The sequence below is a fragment of the Pan paniscus genome, chromosome 4, assembly GCF_029289425.2.
Source record: "Pan paniscus chromosome 4, NHGRI_mPanPan1-v2.0_pri, whole genome shotgun sequence".
NCBI lineage: Eukaryota > Metazoa > Chordata > Mammalia > Primates > Hominidae > Pan > Pan paniscus.
This window is the reverse complement of record NC_073253.2, coordinates 135358315-135373628: the sequence shown is the minus strand read 5'-3', so window position 1 is coordinate 135373628 and position 15314 is coordinate 135358315. Positions and strand designations below refer to the sequence as shown.

At 42.8% G+C, this 15314-nt stretch overlaps 1 protein-coding gene across 5 annotated transcripts in view; it reads right to left on the bottom strand.

Moving 5' to 3' along the window:
• The window catches only part of PURA (purine rich element binding protein A), a 67091-nt gene extending 61306 nt beyond the window's left edge, over positions 1-5785 (bottom strand). For 2 of the 5 annotated variants that reach the window (XR_010112130.1, XR_008625509.2), the window contains exon 1: positions 5400-5653. The gene's annotated coding sequence lies outside the window, so the exon portion shown is untranslated. Of the gene's footprint in view, positions 1-150; positions 291-5399 lie in introns of those variants that run through there. The other 3 variants (XM_055113017.2, XM_055113018.2, XM_055113019.2) reach the window with 3 other exon arrangements.
• Between the last annotated feature and the right edge of the window lie 9529 nt (positions 5786-15314).

The window sequence follows — 15314 nt, the reverse complement described above, 5'->3', positions numbered from 1 at the left end:
GATGTAGGAGGAGGGGCCTGCGCGGCGCAGCAGAGCCCCCTGCAAAGAGGGGACACCGAGTCACGGCCACCCCCTCTCATGCGGGCCTCAGCCAGACCCAAACCCAAACCTAGACAGGCCCACCCGCCACCCGGCTGGGTTGTCTCCTACCGCAGAGCCTTGGCCGCTGAGGCAGGCAAGGAAGAGAGGTGGTGCGGTGGTAACCCTTAGCTGCAGAGGGGGCTGCTGGGGATGAGGTCGGGGCGCCGGCAGCAGTGGCGTGGAGCAGCAGACACCTAGCCTGTCCCTCCCCTCTCTCTCCCGCCGCTCCCCCTCCCCGCGCACACGGCAGTGGCTCTGGCCTCAGATGATCCCGCTCCCCCCTCCCCCCAACCGCAGCCCCGCACAGTCGGGCGGGCGGGCGCACTCACCGATGGGGGGAGCCGAGCAGAGGACAGTAGACGCACCAGGGCTAGGGTGCCCGCAGTGACTGTTCCCGTCGACTCTGCCCTTCCCCACATGCAACAATCAAAAAGAAACTCCACACTCACCCAAAAACCTGCAGCCAGTCCCCCTTGGGACCACGACTGACTGCCTGCCCGCCCGCCTCCCCCTCCTCCTTCTGAGATTTGGGGAAGGGGGGCACCCTGCTCAGGTTGCTGGCCAGCCTGGGTTGCTGGCCAGCTCTGCGGATGAACCAGGCCCTGTGAGCATTCCGACCCTAGCCCACTCTTCTTCCTTTCTGGAAGGACCCAGAATGGAGGAGAAAACCAAGCAGGCTTTCGGAAATTCATGAGCTAAAAATGTCAGGAATTTCCTGGGAAACGCAGTTCCTTACGGGATTCATTAAAGCAGGTTCGCTTGCCCCTTTTACTCTTCCCAGAAACTTGTGTCAAGGAGAGATCCCACTCCCAAAAGTAACATATTAAATGGTCGCTGGTTTTTATGCAGACAGCTAGGTTGCTGACCATTAATTAACCAGTGAGTCTTTGGACGGTGATAGCTAAAAAGGATCTTCTCTGGTGTTAGGGGCTCAGGAGTAGAGGAGCTCAGAGATACCTGACTTCTCTTTTACTAGACCTGACGTATAACCTAGGGCTTATTTCCAGATAGGTATTGAGTGCTTGTACTCTCTCACTGCAGTCTGCAGCCCTGGCACTGTGGGGAAAGCTAAGGCCTATCTCCAGGGGACCCCCCCTGCCAATGTGCCCACTCTCTCCCCCATCACCTTCTACAGGCAGCTGAGAGACACAGATCACACAGCTCTGCCCCTGGCTTTCTCAAGCACAGATCGTTGCCTCTGTCCTGAGGAAAGTATACCTATTCCATTTGTGGGTTCTATTCCCATTGAGCATCTCCCTCTTCCCCCAAAAGTAAGGAGACTTGCCTCCCTCACTCTTAGCCCGAGGGACAACTGGGAATATGATTGCCCAGCTTCCTAGAAAAGAGTGGACTAACGATCAAGAAACCAAGAGCAGGCTAGGGAATAAGCCTTGCTGATTCCTGTACCCTCAAAGCCCCCCTTACCATATCTCTTCACCTCCTGAACAAACTTGCCTGCTAGGTATTCACAGCTTCCTTTTTCTCTTAGAAAGAGCCCCATTCTACTCAGCATTAGCTACTTCAGCCCTGGGCTGAAGTTTGCGACTTCCTACTGAAAAGAAACAAGAAGCACCTGGCCACCAAGGAGCAAACAGGCGCTGTCCTGTGCACCCGTCTCAGAACCACCCACCTATGTCCAGTGGTCCCTGAAATGGCTCTCTGAAGGGAAGGCTCCACACCAAGAGATAAAAACCCAGACTTTGGGCCCCATAAAGAACTTCCCCTTATTTGGGAGGCAACCTCTAGTACCCTGTAGTACTCTTTCCGTGTTGATTTTTTCTGCACTCCTTCCCCTGTCCCAAAGTCTATTGAGAAGGGGACACAGGAACTTTTGAAGCACTTTGAACTGCACAGAAATACACGTGTGAAGAAGCAGTAACTCCTCCAGGCTCGAACAGTAGCAATCAGGACTCTGGATAGACCCCAGCGCCTCCAGGGACAAAAAGGCTCAGTAGCAGGCTCTCCACAGAGAATGGAGTGGGACATTATGCTTCACTTGTAAACTGAGGCTAAGATCTGGTACAGTCCGATCTAGAAGGGCTGCTGCTCTTCCTCAAGAGTTTACCTTGCGTCAAACCAAGCCCCTGCTCCCTAATGAAAACTCAAGGCAGCAACAAGGCCAACGAGAATACGATGAGGGCCCCACCCACCCCCCCTGCCAGTCCCTGCCTTTCTTCCGTGCTGATTGCTGCCCCCAGGACAGAAGACTAAGACTGGAAGCTGCCCCGCCTTCCTATCCCAACTTCCCGCCTTCGTATCCCAACTTCCCGCCTTCCTATCCCGACTTGCAGTCTAAATTTTCTTGCCCTCCGTCCTAGACGTCTATATACAGGGATTCCGAATGATTTGAGTTTGGAAGTGCCCTGTTTTTCTGAAAAAGTGACTGCCACCAAGAACTGACTTCTTAGTTACCCAGCGCAGAGGCAACTGATGAAGTTTCCAGACAGAACACAAGTTGAATCTCATTTGTACACTTAAACTGGGAATTTTAAGGTCAAATCAGCAAATGACTGGGACCTAGATCTCTCCACATAAATATGTACTTGTTTTATGCTATTCATTATATATGTATAAAACTTTTGCCCTTATTTGCCAGCTTCTCTACTTTATATGTGTATCTAAAAAGCAAACAAGATTAACAATGCCTTTCCAAAATAATTCAATGATAAATAGGATTTTTAGCATATTTTCACTACTGAAACGAGAGTTAATTTCAGAATAAGCCTTTAAGTGTGGGCTTTTTCTCAGACTAAGGAGGTGAAAGGCAGCTTTCTTTGGGCTATAGTGTACAGTAGCCTTAAAAGGCAATCTGGGAGAAATGAATATAAACTTCCGGAAGTCTTAAAACAAAAAGTTTAAACTTTAAATAAAACTTCACAGTTATATTTGCATTGTAACACTGAAAAGTCATTAGAAAATAAGTGGATTTTAAGACTTCTAACCATTTGTTAATAATCTAAACAATATACTAACTTGGTGAATGAAGTCTGTTCTAGTATCCAGCTGTTTGAATTTGTTAATGTAAAACAAATAGTTGTAAAACTAAATGTATAATTTCATTAGAATGTAGGAAAGACAAAGGGAAAACGAAATATACAGCAAATTAATATGCAGCAAAAATCCATGTTAATGAAAAACATCAAAAAGTAAACATTTCCTTTCTCCTCACAATATGCTTACAAAGACATAATGTCTCTAATTTCTTGAGCCCTTTTATTATTAATACAACAGACACATTTTAAAGAGAATAGAGACTGCTTTATTTTTAATCCCACTGTCTCTATGTATTTAACAAACTCTTACCAACAAAAAATTGTGCGCAAAGAAATACACATTAGGCAGAACAAAAAAGAAAAAAGCTTTAATTTTCTTCAGCCTGACTACAGGTGATTCTGAAATAATCTAATTCAGTTTTGGTTTTATAAAGTAAAAATCAACACACATTTATAAAATAGACTTGGAAAGAGGTTGTCTACCTCTGGGTAGTAAACCCTTCTGATTATAGAGTTCCTAATATAAACAATATGTTGATTAATATTTTACAAAATCACAAATTTCCAAAATAAAGAACATTAGAGCTTGTGTTTTCAAGTGATACTTAGATTAAATACCAGTCTTAAACCAGACAACTATCTTCAATACCCAAATCATTAAAACTAACTGGGATGTTGTACTGTAAATGTTCAAAGTGGAGGAATTAGCCATTTCTTCTCATGACTATCTACCAAAAAAATTGAGAAACTCTCAAATAAATCTTAACATTTAACAACAACAATGACTAATAGTAACAGCATTTCCCAGATCGTTCTTTAAAAGCGTATTCCTTTTCCATAGCTCACTTAATCTTGAAAATCATGCCTCTTCAATGCTATTTTAATGTTTAGGATTAAAGATATGAAGTAAACATTTAATATATGAAGAGAACAATCCACTTGATAAAAATCCTCGCATTTCCAAAATGTTTTCATTTTAAGCATTTGCAGAAGTTAAATAAATGTAGCAGACATTCTAAATTCGATAAAAAATTCAGAGAACCCGACATTTTATGTACCCCAAAGGTCCAAACAGAACCGATGTAAATGTCAATAGCTGTCTCCCTTCCGGCTGATACTTAAATGGTTTTACTAGTACTCAAAGCAATGAAATCAGCAACTCTCTCTCCACACTCTAGTCAACACTCCAATTTCCAAAGCCGCAATTCGCAAACGTCAGTTGGGCGGGGGCGGTGGGGGATCTTGAAGTAATCCAAAAATTTCCTTTCCCCTTTGACAGTCCACCAAAAGATGTCAAACCAAATCCAGCCTATTGTAAAGCTCTGGGACCTCCCTTCCAAGGACACCGAACACAAGCTTAGACACCGCTGCGAAAAGCTGTCCAAAAGCGCCTGGCCGGACAGAAATGTAAGGAGCCCAGACCAAAACGAATTAGAACCCCCAACAGAGGGTCCCGCAGACACCGCGGAAAAGAAGGTGGCATTTATTCCGGGGTAGACAGCTACGAACCAGTTACCCCAGCCAGTCTCTGGGGGCTCTCCAACCCAAGTTCAGGTTTATGGCAGATATATTGGTTGGGTGCCTTCCCCTACAAACATCACAGCCCGCCTCCGGGGCCCACCGCCGCTCACAGAGAAGACCCCTCAGCTTCACATCCGTTCCTTTTGCCCTCGGACAAAGGCAGAGGAGCTGTGGAGCTGACCCAGCGCTGTGGGGCAGTAAAAATGCCTTGTTCGGGCCACCCATCTTTGGGCCCGGCTTCATCTGCGATGTCAGCACCAAAGGTTTTTTTTTTTTTTTTTCCTGGTTTTGTTTTGTTTTTACAACGCATCCTGGGCGGGTGTATGCATTTGGTGGTAGTGGGGTGGGGGGAACCGAACAGAGGAGGGGTTGGCAGTGAAGCCTGGGTTATAGAACTCTCCTTCCTCTCCCTCCTTCCAGGGTTGCCGTGCAGGGAGTGTCAGCCACGTCTAGCGCACAGTCCCAGGCCCCAGGGCGAAGACGGCCAGGGGAAATGGGGCTCAGGGATTGCTAAGCAAACGCATCACTGGTGGTCTCCAGCGCCTGCGGAGGTAGGATCGCCTCTTTTCTTAAGGGGCGTGTTATTTTGTTCTCTTTTGAAAGTAGGAGGGGGTTCATTCGTTTCTCGCTGCGGGGGGTGGGAGAGAACGTTGCTGCACCGCCTGGGTCTCCAAGAGGGAGGGTGCGGGGATGTCTGCAATGGTACTATAATTATTCCTGGGCTGAGAGAGCAAGTAAAGGGGACGGGGCGAGCGTCACCTGGAGCTGTGGCAGTGGCAGCAGGGAAGGTCGCGAGGGGCTTACCCGGGCGGGCGGGCGCTGTCCTGCCGCAGGTGAGGGAGGGCGCAGGCTGGCGGGAGGGAGGGCGCGCGCGAGACAGGCGCGAGGAAGGGGGGAGGGGAGGAGGGCGCGCGCGCGCACACCTGTCCTGGACAGCGGCGCTAGCCGAGCTGCGCCTCACTTAGGCTCTGCGGGCTGAGGAGGAAGGAGGGCGGGCTGGCGGGCGGGGGCGGGACGCCGAGGGGAGGAGGAGGAGGCGGCTCGGATGGCTGGCTCGGCTCTCGCTCGCTCTCCCTCCCGCGGGCAAGTCCGGCTCACACCCTGCTTCTCCCGCTCACTCACAGCCCCCTTGGCTCTCCCTCCTCCTCCTCCTGCCCCTGCGGGATCCGCTCGCCGCCGCCGCCGCCGCAGACGGCAAGTCGTGGCAGCCAGACGTCGGCGCGTAACCCGGCGCTCCGTGCGTGACTCCAGGCGACGTCAGCGCGCGCTCCGCGTTCCCCACCCCTCCTCCCAACTCCGTGGCTCGCGCCCTTCGCTCTCGCGTCCCTCCGTTTTAGCTGCCGCCGCGGCGGCCGCCGAGCGCGCTCTTTCCGCCCCCTTCTCGCGCGTGAGCGCGCCCTATCGGCTCCTGGCGCGTCAACATTCCGCGGGCCAGGCCTTGGGGTGCGTCTGAGGAGGGGGATGTCTGTGGCCTCTCCGCCCACACTTCCTCCACCCACCGCCCGCAGCGCCCCAGAAGGACCTATTACTCGTTTGGCTTCTGAAGGCCGAAGCCAGGCTCTGGCGGGGATAGAACCCTGAAGGGCCTGCGCCAGCTCCAACTTAGGGCCCTGTGCGTCGTTGCGACTGCCGCTACCACCCCATCACGCGGCACCCCCGCCCCAACTCCGCCCGGGTCTCTGAAGAGGCAATAGGCCTTTCATCTCCGGGGAAAGTCTCACCTTGGCCCTCAGACACCCGCCAAGAGGGGTCGGAAGGACAGAATTAGCATACAGAAGAGGGGCTAGAGCACTTTTCAGGCTCTGGCCCCAGGAATCCTTGACAGGAAGCGTGGGGTTGCTGCCCAGCCTCCCACGCAGTATAATATATTGAAGCCGGGCCCCTTTGAGGGAATGCGACTTCCTTGGGCCGAGGGGGAAAGGGTAAAAGTTAATTTTCATAAAGTGCTATGCAAGGGCTAAATGTGAAATTATAAAATGTCCTTTAAGACAGTCTTCTTGATATCGTATCAAGTTTGACAATATTTTTGGTGCACGGTAACGCTTTTGCTCGCTTTCTACGCTGTCACATCTCCATCCTGCAACACTGAATACGTAGATGGAACGTGGATCAGCTAATAACTGCAGCAAAATAAAAACTGCATTTATCATCTTTATCATTATTTAAATAGACCTCCGAGAAGTCAAACTGTGATTTAGGAAAACTTAATCATTGCCTCAACCTATTTAACTATTTTGTTTTGAAGTTACTTTACAAATATACCACAAAATCCCTCTTTGTTAGGCAGTGGTAGACTTTTAAACTCACTTGTTAGAGAACCTTTCCCAGAAGCATATCTAGTTGAGCCTGCAAGGCAAGTAGGACTAAGGTATAATTACTCCCATTTTACAGATGAAAATTCAGTTATCAAAATGTAAGTCAGTTGTTAAGCGTTGTGAGTAGTCTATCACTGATAAAGGGAAAACTCTAAAGTCTATTATTGCCTGCTTTATTCACTAAACCAGAAATCTCTCAATTGTTTTTTTCCAAGTATCTTTTGCTGCCTCTTATGTATTGTAGGCAGTGCCTGATGGCTGAGAAGAATCGCAGAGGACTAGAAAAGGTTTGAGTCTGAAATTATCTGGCACAGAGGATTAGAGCTCAGAAATAAGTGATTGCGAAACAGTTCAACTTCCCTGTTAATGACAACAACAACAACAGCAACACGCTTATTAATTCCTAGCTGGAGGTGAGAAAATGAGACTGGCTTAAGGGTGATGGGTCATTTCCTTTGAATTGCTTCTTTATATTCACCTCATCTTTAGGTGGCAGCACTACTATATAAATATCCTTCGAAGTACAGTCTTCTGCAACTTAATATCCTAAAGGATATTCTGTCCTAAATGTTTCCAACTGTATTGTGGAGATTAGAAACTGGTGATTTTATGATATAAAATCATAGCTGAGAATTAGAAAACTTGAGGTTCTAGAGGAGGAAAAACAGAAAGGCTATCAGACACATTAATAAAATACATGGAGCTACGGAGGGAAAACATTAGAAAGTTTCAAGAAAAAAGTTTTTTAGGTGTATGAGGAGCAAGTAGCATCTCTTTAAACCTTGTATTTTATTGAAACATAGGACAAGATAACCTTCCAAAGCAAACCATCCTTTCTCAGTACTGCATATTTATCAAGCATTTACAGGTTTGAAGTTGCTAGTTATATAGTTGCTTGTACTCAACTGTAATTTTAAAATTCCGATGCAGTTTTTCCTAATTAACAGCATCAAGCTTATGAAGATTTCCAAGTAAGACTTTATTGTTGACCCTTGTTGAAGAGAACTCTACTTGGCTTCTTTCCTGGCTTTCCTAAATTGTTCACATACAAGATAAACTACCGTCATTCAGACTTACAGAAGTGAGAAGACAAGCTGAACCAAATGTAAAATGGTAGCAATTTACAGGTAATTCTGTATCTTAATTTCTCCCACATTTTTAGGGTAAAAAATTGTGATATATGGGGGTTATTTGGATCAAGTGTTTTCTAAGTAGAACTTTGTCATAATTAATTTTATGTATTTATAGTAGTTCTCCCTGTGTCCCTTTATCCAAGCAACACAATACAATTGAATTTATATGCATTTCAAAATAGACTCCATTTGATTTACCGTGTAAATACAACCACCAAGGAATATAGAGGTATGACAATCAGGAGTGAGAAATAAAAGCATTTCTGGATAGAGGATGAAGTGTTAATAGTCTTTCTTTATGGCGTCTTCCATCTATCTCAAGTCAAACTTGGAGGAGGAGTCTCAAGCAAATTGGTAGTACTCAAACTCTGCAGTATTATGTTAAGATTTTTAAGCTCTCTGGTGCCAACAAATCATGCAGCCTGGGGGCCTTTGCTCCAAACTTCTGCCAACTCCATTTTGGCAGTAAAATGTTCTGTTGAACAAAGTTTGCACGTGTTTAGGGTGTGAAGTGGTTCCTCAGGCATTTATCTAGTTTTATTCCAGTTTAGGGACTTGAAGACAAGGGTCAGAAGTGTGAGACTTGTAGACTTGATATGTGCACTGAAACATACTATAGTAGCAATCTTGAATTTTTGGTTTAAGCAAGGACAGCTTTTTCATTGTTGATACTGGAGTTATTAAAGTGAATCCTTTAGTTTACTCCTTAAATGCTAACATGGTATCGAATTGGTTTTCATAAGCAGGTAAGCAGAACCCTCTCTGTTGAGGGTATAAAGCTGGGGAAAATCATTCCTCATCCTCCTAACTACACCACACCAAAATGTGTTTATCCAGATGAAACTCACTAAACAATAACTTGAGAGCAAAGGGACCAGTAATTATTTAAACTTGATCTCATTTGTCAAATTTTATGTAACTATGAGTCTCTGATCTTTTTTAGTATCAGTTGTCTGGCTTCATCTTTTTGACCCATCTCCTCCCATTCTGGAATCATTGGTTAACAGCACCTGAGCCAGATGTGTGTGCTAATTTGTTTTATTCCAAGGGTTCCTCTTCCAATAGAAAATGTATACAATCTCAATTTCCATTATTTTTTTCAAGTAATTCTCACAGAAAATCCTTATAGAATGTGGGATAACAGTTTGAAAGTCATTGATTAAGTACTATTGAAGCATATTTTTCTTTATCATTTAAGAGTAATGGCAAGAATAAAATACCAAAGTAAAAGTAACAGATGTTGAAATGATACTGTTGTCTTACATTTACCATAATCAGCAAAATGTAAATTTGTAGGCTACAAGTATGACAATTTGAAAATGGTAGTTATTCTTGATACTTTTACAAAGAGTGTGACCTAAATTCTTATTTGCACCTTTATTTTCTTTCCTTGTTTTTAAACGTAATTCAGATGTCAGAACTAACATGTGGATGAACTTAGAGATGGAGAAGAAAGCTGGGCTTTTCCAAAGAGTGGATCTATCTGAACTGGATAGCACTATTGAACTTTGTTGCATATTTTGTGGTAGCTCTAAAACTCCTCTGCTTGCTTACATACAACCAGACACCAGTGCCTTCTGAAGCTAATCCAGGCCATTTTTATAACCTAATGCAGTAGCACTTTGCAATTAGATGAAGAAGATCGGTGGGATTTCTTTCTGTGGTGATTAAAATGTGTCAGGGGAAGAAATCAAGACAATACTCCAAGTGAAAAATATAAAGTCAGTTATTTCTTTAATATTTTGTGTTATAATAATCATTTTTATATTTTGAGCATACTTTTTCTTGTCTACTTAAATACTCAAAATTAATTATAAAATGTAAATGTAAGCACAATGAGATACCATCTCATCCCAGTTAAAATGGCTTTTATCAAAAAGATAGGGAATAATGAATACTGGTGGAAGGATGTGGAGAATGGGGAACCCTCGTACACTGTCAGTGAGAATGTAAATTAGTACAGCCACTATGGAAAACTGTATGGAAGTGCCTCCGAAAACAAAGTAGAACTACCATGTGATCCAGCAATTACACTAGTGGGTATATATTCAAAAGAAAGGAAATCAACATATCAAAGAGATAGCTGCATTCTCATGTTTATTGAAGTCCTGTTGAAATAGCCAAAATATGGAATCAACCTAAGTGCCCATCAGTGGATGAATGGTTAGAGAAAATGTGATTGATATGCAATGGAATATTATTCAGCCATAAAAAAGAATGAAATCCTGGCGGGGCACAGTGGCTCATGCAAGTAATCCCAGCACTGACCTCATGAAGACAGAGAGTAGATTGGTGGTTACCAGAGGTTGAGAAGGGGAGAGGAGAGGAGGGATGAAGAGAGGTTGATTGATGGATACAAATATACAGTTTGATAATGATAAATCAGTAGGGTGACTATAGTTTATAATAACCTATTGTATGGTTCAAAATAGCTAAAAGAGAATAATTGAAATAACGTAAGACAAAAATTTAAGATGATAGATATCCCAATTACACTGATTTGATCTTTACAAATTATATGAATGTATTAAATTATTACATGTATCCCCAAAATATGTACAAGTATTTTGTATCAATAAAAAATAAAATTTAAGATAAAGTAAATGTAATGATTAGCTTATATTTCCTAGATCGGAAATAAATATTTGCTTAAGTATGTTTATGATGAAGAGTTTTTTTATATTACTATAAAAATAGACACCTTACATAAACATATTACAGTTGGTGTTTAGATGGCTCTTTTTTTTCTGGCCTTGAATTTCTGGAAAGTAGGTATGGCCTGCTATGTCAGGACTAGTTCTTGGAATTCTTTGTTGTTTTTCAGTCAGCCTTATTTTCTTGGGTCATGTTTTGAACAATATTTATCAAATGTCTGTTTACCAGACGTTGTTCCAGATGCTTGAACAAAATGAAATGTCTGCTGTCATAGAGTTTCCAGTCTATGTAAGACAGTAAACAAATGTATAATATAATGCTAGATAGTGATAAGTGCTAAAAAGAAGAAGAAAATAGGAAAGGGGAAAGAGAGTTTCTGTGTGATTGTATGTGAAAGTGTCCATGCATGCCGCTCACCCAGTATTTTAAATAGAGTGATCAAGGAAGCCTGTCTGAAGAAGTAACATTTGAACAGAGATCTGAAATAGTTAGTCACGGGAACATTTAGGGAGATGTTCCAGGCAGGCATTGTGGACAATTTATGTCACAAAAAAGTCACCCAAGTGTAAGTCAAGTAACATCCTGTATGATAACTATATATACATTTTTTGTTTTTTCTTAAGTGAAAAACAAACTTATTAGGTTTTCTGGGTACTCATTAGGTTTTCAGAAAAGTTTTTCATTTAATATCATTATTGCTGTATATTTCCCTTAATGATTATTCTATTATTTAATACATAAGATTTATGGCTCTACAGATACAGCTTCACAATCCCTTATCTGTAATTCCAAAATACAAAAAAAATTTCTTAATTCATTTAGTGGCAAAATCTGAACTGACATGAATCTATTTAAAATTATCCTTTATGGGCCAGGTGCAGTGGCTTACGCCTATAATCCCAGCACTTTGGGAGGCCAAGGCAGGAGGATCACTTGAGGCCAGGAGTTTGAGACCAGCCTGGCCAACATGGTGAAATCCCATTTCTCCTAAAAATACAAAAATTAGCTGGGTGTGGTCGCACATGCTTGTGGTCCCACCTACTTGGGAGGCTGAGGCACGAGAATCACTTGAACCTGGGAGGTGGAGGTTGCCGAGATCTTGCCACTGCACTCCAGCCTGGGTGACAGAGTGAAACTCTGTCTCAAAAAAAAAAAAAGTATGTATTCCATTTAGTGTGACTACTGATACATTTCATTGTAGAAACATTAGTGTGTTTGATGAAGGGTTGCTACACATTAAGTAAAATATAGATAATACAATGTATTGTACCCTAAAATATAAAAAAAATTAAATCCAGAAACACATGTGTTCCCAAGAATTTTGGATAAGGGATTGTAGATCTGTGTCAGATTTCTTCTTGATTTTCTGATTAAATGTTACCATTGTTGTTAATCTTTAGATACATTGTTTTTAGAAGTATAATGCTATATAGTGCCCTTATTATATACTGGCACTGCGTAAGCACTCTATATATTAGCTAATAAAATGCTAACAACAACCTTATGAGTAAATTCTATTATTCCCATTTTACAGATGAGAACACTGAGACGCAGAGATTAAGACACCTGCCCAAATCACAGTTACTAAATAGCAGAGCTAGAACTCAGACAGTCTTCCTCCATAGCTTGCACAATTTAAACTAACTCTGCCTTTTCCTTCTCCTCCCCTTTCCCCCACCCCATGCCTGTAGTATTTATATTTAACTTACTTTGAAGAAGTTTTGAGTATCAGCCCTTTCCAAGAGCATGATTTTTACATCTACTTTGAAATACCAGACATCAACATTTTACGTTTTCTTTACAAATTGGTGTCTCTCAATATTTTTAAAAATTGTATTTGTTCCTGCCCTAATTTCAGCCATTTCTGTTTCCAGTTGAAGTTGGAGATTTACTTATCCTCATTCTTGGTCTGTTAAGTTTTCACGCTAACATTAACTTTCACCATCCTTTTCCTTTCCTCTGAATATCTTTGGATAATTATGAGGCATTTCCTTTACTGTTGTGGCTTTGTCAGATGTCAGATCACATCAGAAATTTGGATCTACCAGGATGTACAAGGAACTCAAACATCTCAACAGCAAACAATCCAGTTTAAAAATGGGCAAATTATCTGAACAGACATTTCTCAAAAGAAGACATATAAATGGCCAAGAAATATATGAAAAAATGCTCAACATCACTAAGCATCAGGGAAATGCAAGTCAAAACCACAATGAGGTATCATCTCACCCCAGTTAGGATGAAGAGACAAAAAAATAACAAATGCTGATGAGGATGCAGAGAAAAGGGAACTCTTCTATCCTGGCAGGAATGTAAACTAGTAGAGCTACCATGGAGAACAGTATGGAGGTTTCTCAAAAAACTAGAAATAGAACTACCATATGATCCAGCAACCTCACTACTGGGCATTTATCCAAAAGAAAGTATATCGAAGAGACATCTGCACCCCCGTATTTATTGCAGCACTATTCACAATAGCCAAAATATGGAATCAACCCACAAGTCCAACAACAGGTGAATGAATAAAGAAAACGTAATGTGTGTATATATATATATATATATATATATACACACACACAATGGAATACTATTCAGCCATAAAAAAGAATGATATCCTGTCATTTGCAGCAACATGGATGGAAGTAGAGGACATTATGTTAAGTGAAATAAGCCAGGAACAGAAAGTTAAACACTGCATGTTCTCACTCATATGTGGAAGCTAAAAAAAGTTCGTCTCACAGAAGTAAAAAGTAGAACAGAGGATACTAGAGGCTGGGAAGGGTAGGGGAAAGGGAGAATAGAGAAAGATTTGTTAAAGGATACAAAATTACAGCTAGATAGGAGGAATAAGTTCTAGTGTCCTACAGCACTGTAGGGTGACTATAGTTAACAGTAATACATAGTTTCAAATAGCTAGAAGGAGGACATTGAATGTTGCCAACAGAAAAAAAGACAAATGTTTGAGATGATAAATATGTTAATTACCCTAATCTGATCATTATACCTTGTCTGCATCAAAACATCACTATATACCTATAAATATATAAAATTATGTGTCAATTAAAAAATAAAATTTTAAAAATTTAGATCTAGTTTGCTGAGCAGAAGCACCTGTTAAGTGAAACCCTGTAGGTTTCTCTCACTTAATGAATTGCATTGTTTCAGATCACTTTGTTTTAGGCATATTAAATATGTGTTTTTGAGTTGGAATTGATTTTTTTTTCATTAGTTTGCCCTTAGGTAAGGGTTTTTCCATAAGCAATCAGAAACTGAGGTAAGCTGGACTTGGTGGCTCACGCCTGTAATCCCAACACTTTGGGAGGCTGTGGTGGGAGGATATTTGGAGCCCAGGAGTTTGAGACCAACTTGAGCAAGCTAGCGAGACCCTATCCCTAAAAAAAGTTTTTTTGTTTTTTTGGTTTTTTTTGAGACGGAGTCTGCTCTGTCGCCCAAGTTGGAGTGCAGTGGCGCAATCTCGGCTCACTGCAAGCTCCACCTCCCTGGTTCACACCATTCTCCTGCCTCAGCCTCCCGAGTAGCTGGGGCTACAGGCGCCCACCACCATGCCTGGCTAATTTTTTGTATTCTTAGTAGAGACGGGGTTTCACTGTGTTAGACAGGATGGTCTCGATCTCCTGACCTCGTGATCTGCCCGCCTCGGCCTCCCAAAGTTCTGGGATTACAGGTGTGAGCACCTCGCCTGGCAAAAAAAGTTTTTTTTAAAAGAATTAGCTGGGTGTGGTAGTGCATGCCTTTTGTCCTAGCTACTTGGGAGGCTAGGTAGGAGGGTTGCTTGAGCCCAGGAGTTCTACGTTAGGGTTTGCTGTGATCGTACCACTGCATTCCAACCTGGGTGACAGAGCAAGACCCTGCCTCTAAACAAACAAATTTTAAAAACGAAAGATTCGATTATTTTTTGTTTGTTTGTTTATTTTGAAACAGAGTCTTGCTCTGTTGCCCAGGCTGGAGTATAGTGGCATGATCTTGGCTCACTGCAACCTCCGCCTCCCGGGTTCAAGTGATTGTCCTACCTCAGCCTCCTGAGTAGCTGGGACTACAGGTGCATGCCACCACGCCCGGCTAATTTTTGTATTTTTAGTAGAGATGGGGTTTCACCATGTTGGCCAGGATGGTCTTGATCTCCTGACTTCGTGATTCACCTGCCTCGGCCTCCCAAAGTGCTGGGATTACAGGTGTGAGCCACCACAGCCGGCCTATTTTTATTTTTATTTATTTACGTATGTATGTATGTATGTATGTATGTATGTATGTATGTAGTATTTTTGAGATGGAGTTTCACTCTTATTGCCCAGGCTGGAGTGCAATGGCGTGATCTCGGCTCACTGCAACCTCTGCCTCCCAGGTTCAAGCGATTCTCCTGCCTCAGTCTCTCTAGTAGCTGGGATTACAGGCATGTGCCACCACGCCTGGCTAATTTTTGTATTTTTAGCAGAAATGGTGTTTCTCCATGTTGGTCAGGCTGGTCTCGAACTCCCGACCTCAGGTGATCCACCCATCTCGGCCTCCCAAAGTGCTGGGATTACAGGCGTGAGCCACTGATCCTGGCCTATTTTTATTTTTAATTTAGTTATTTCTGGCTATATAAAAGCAAGATG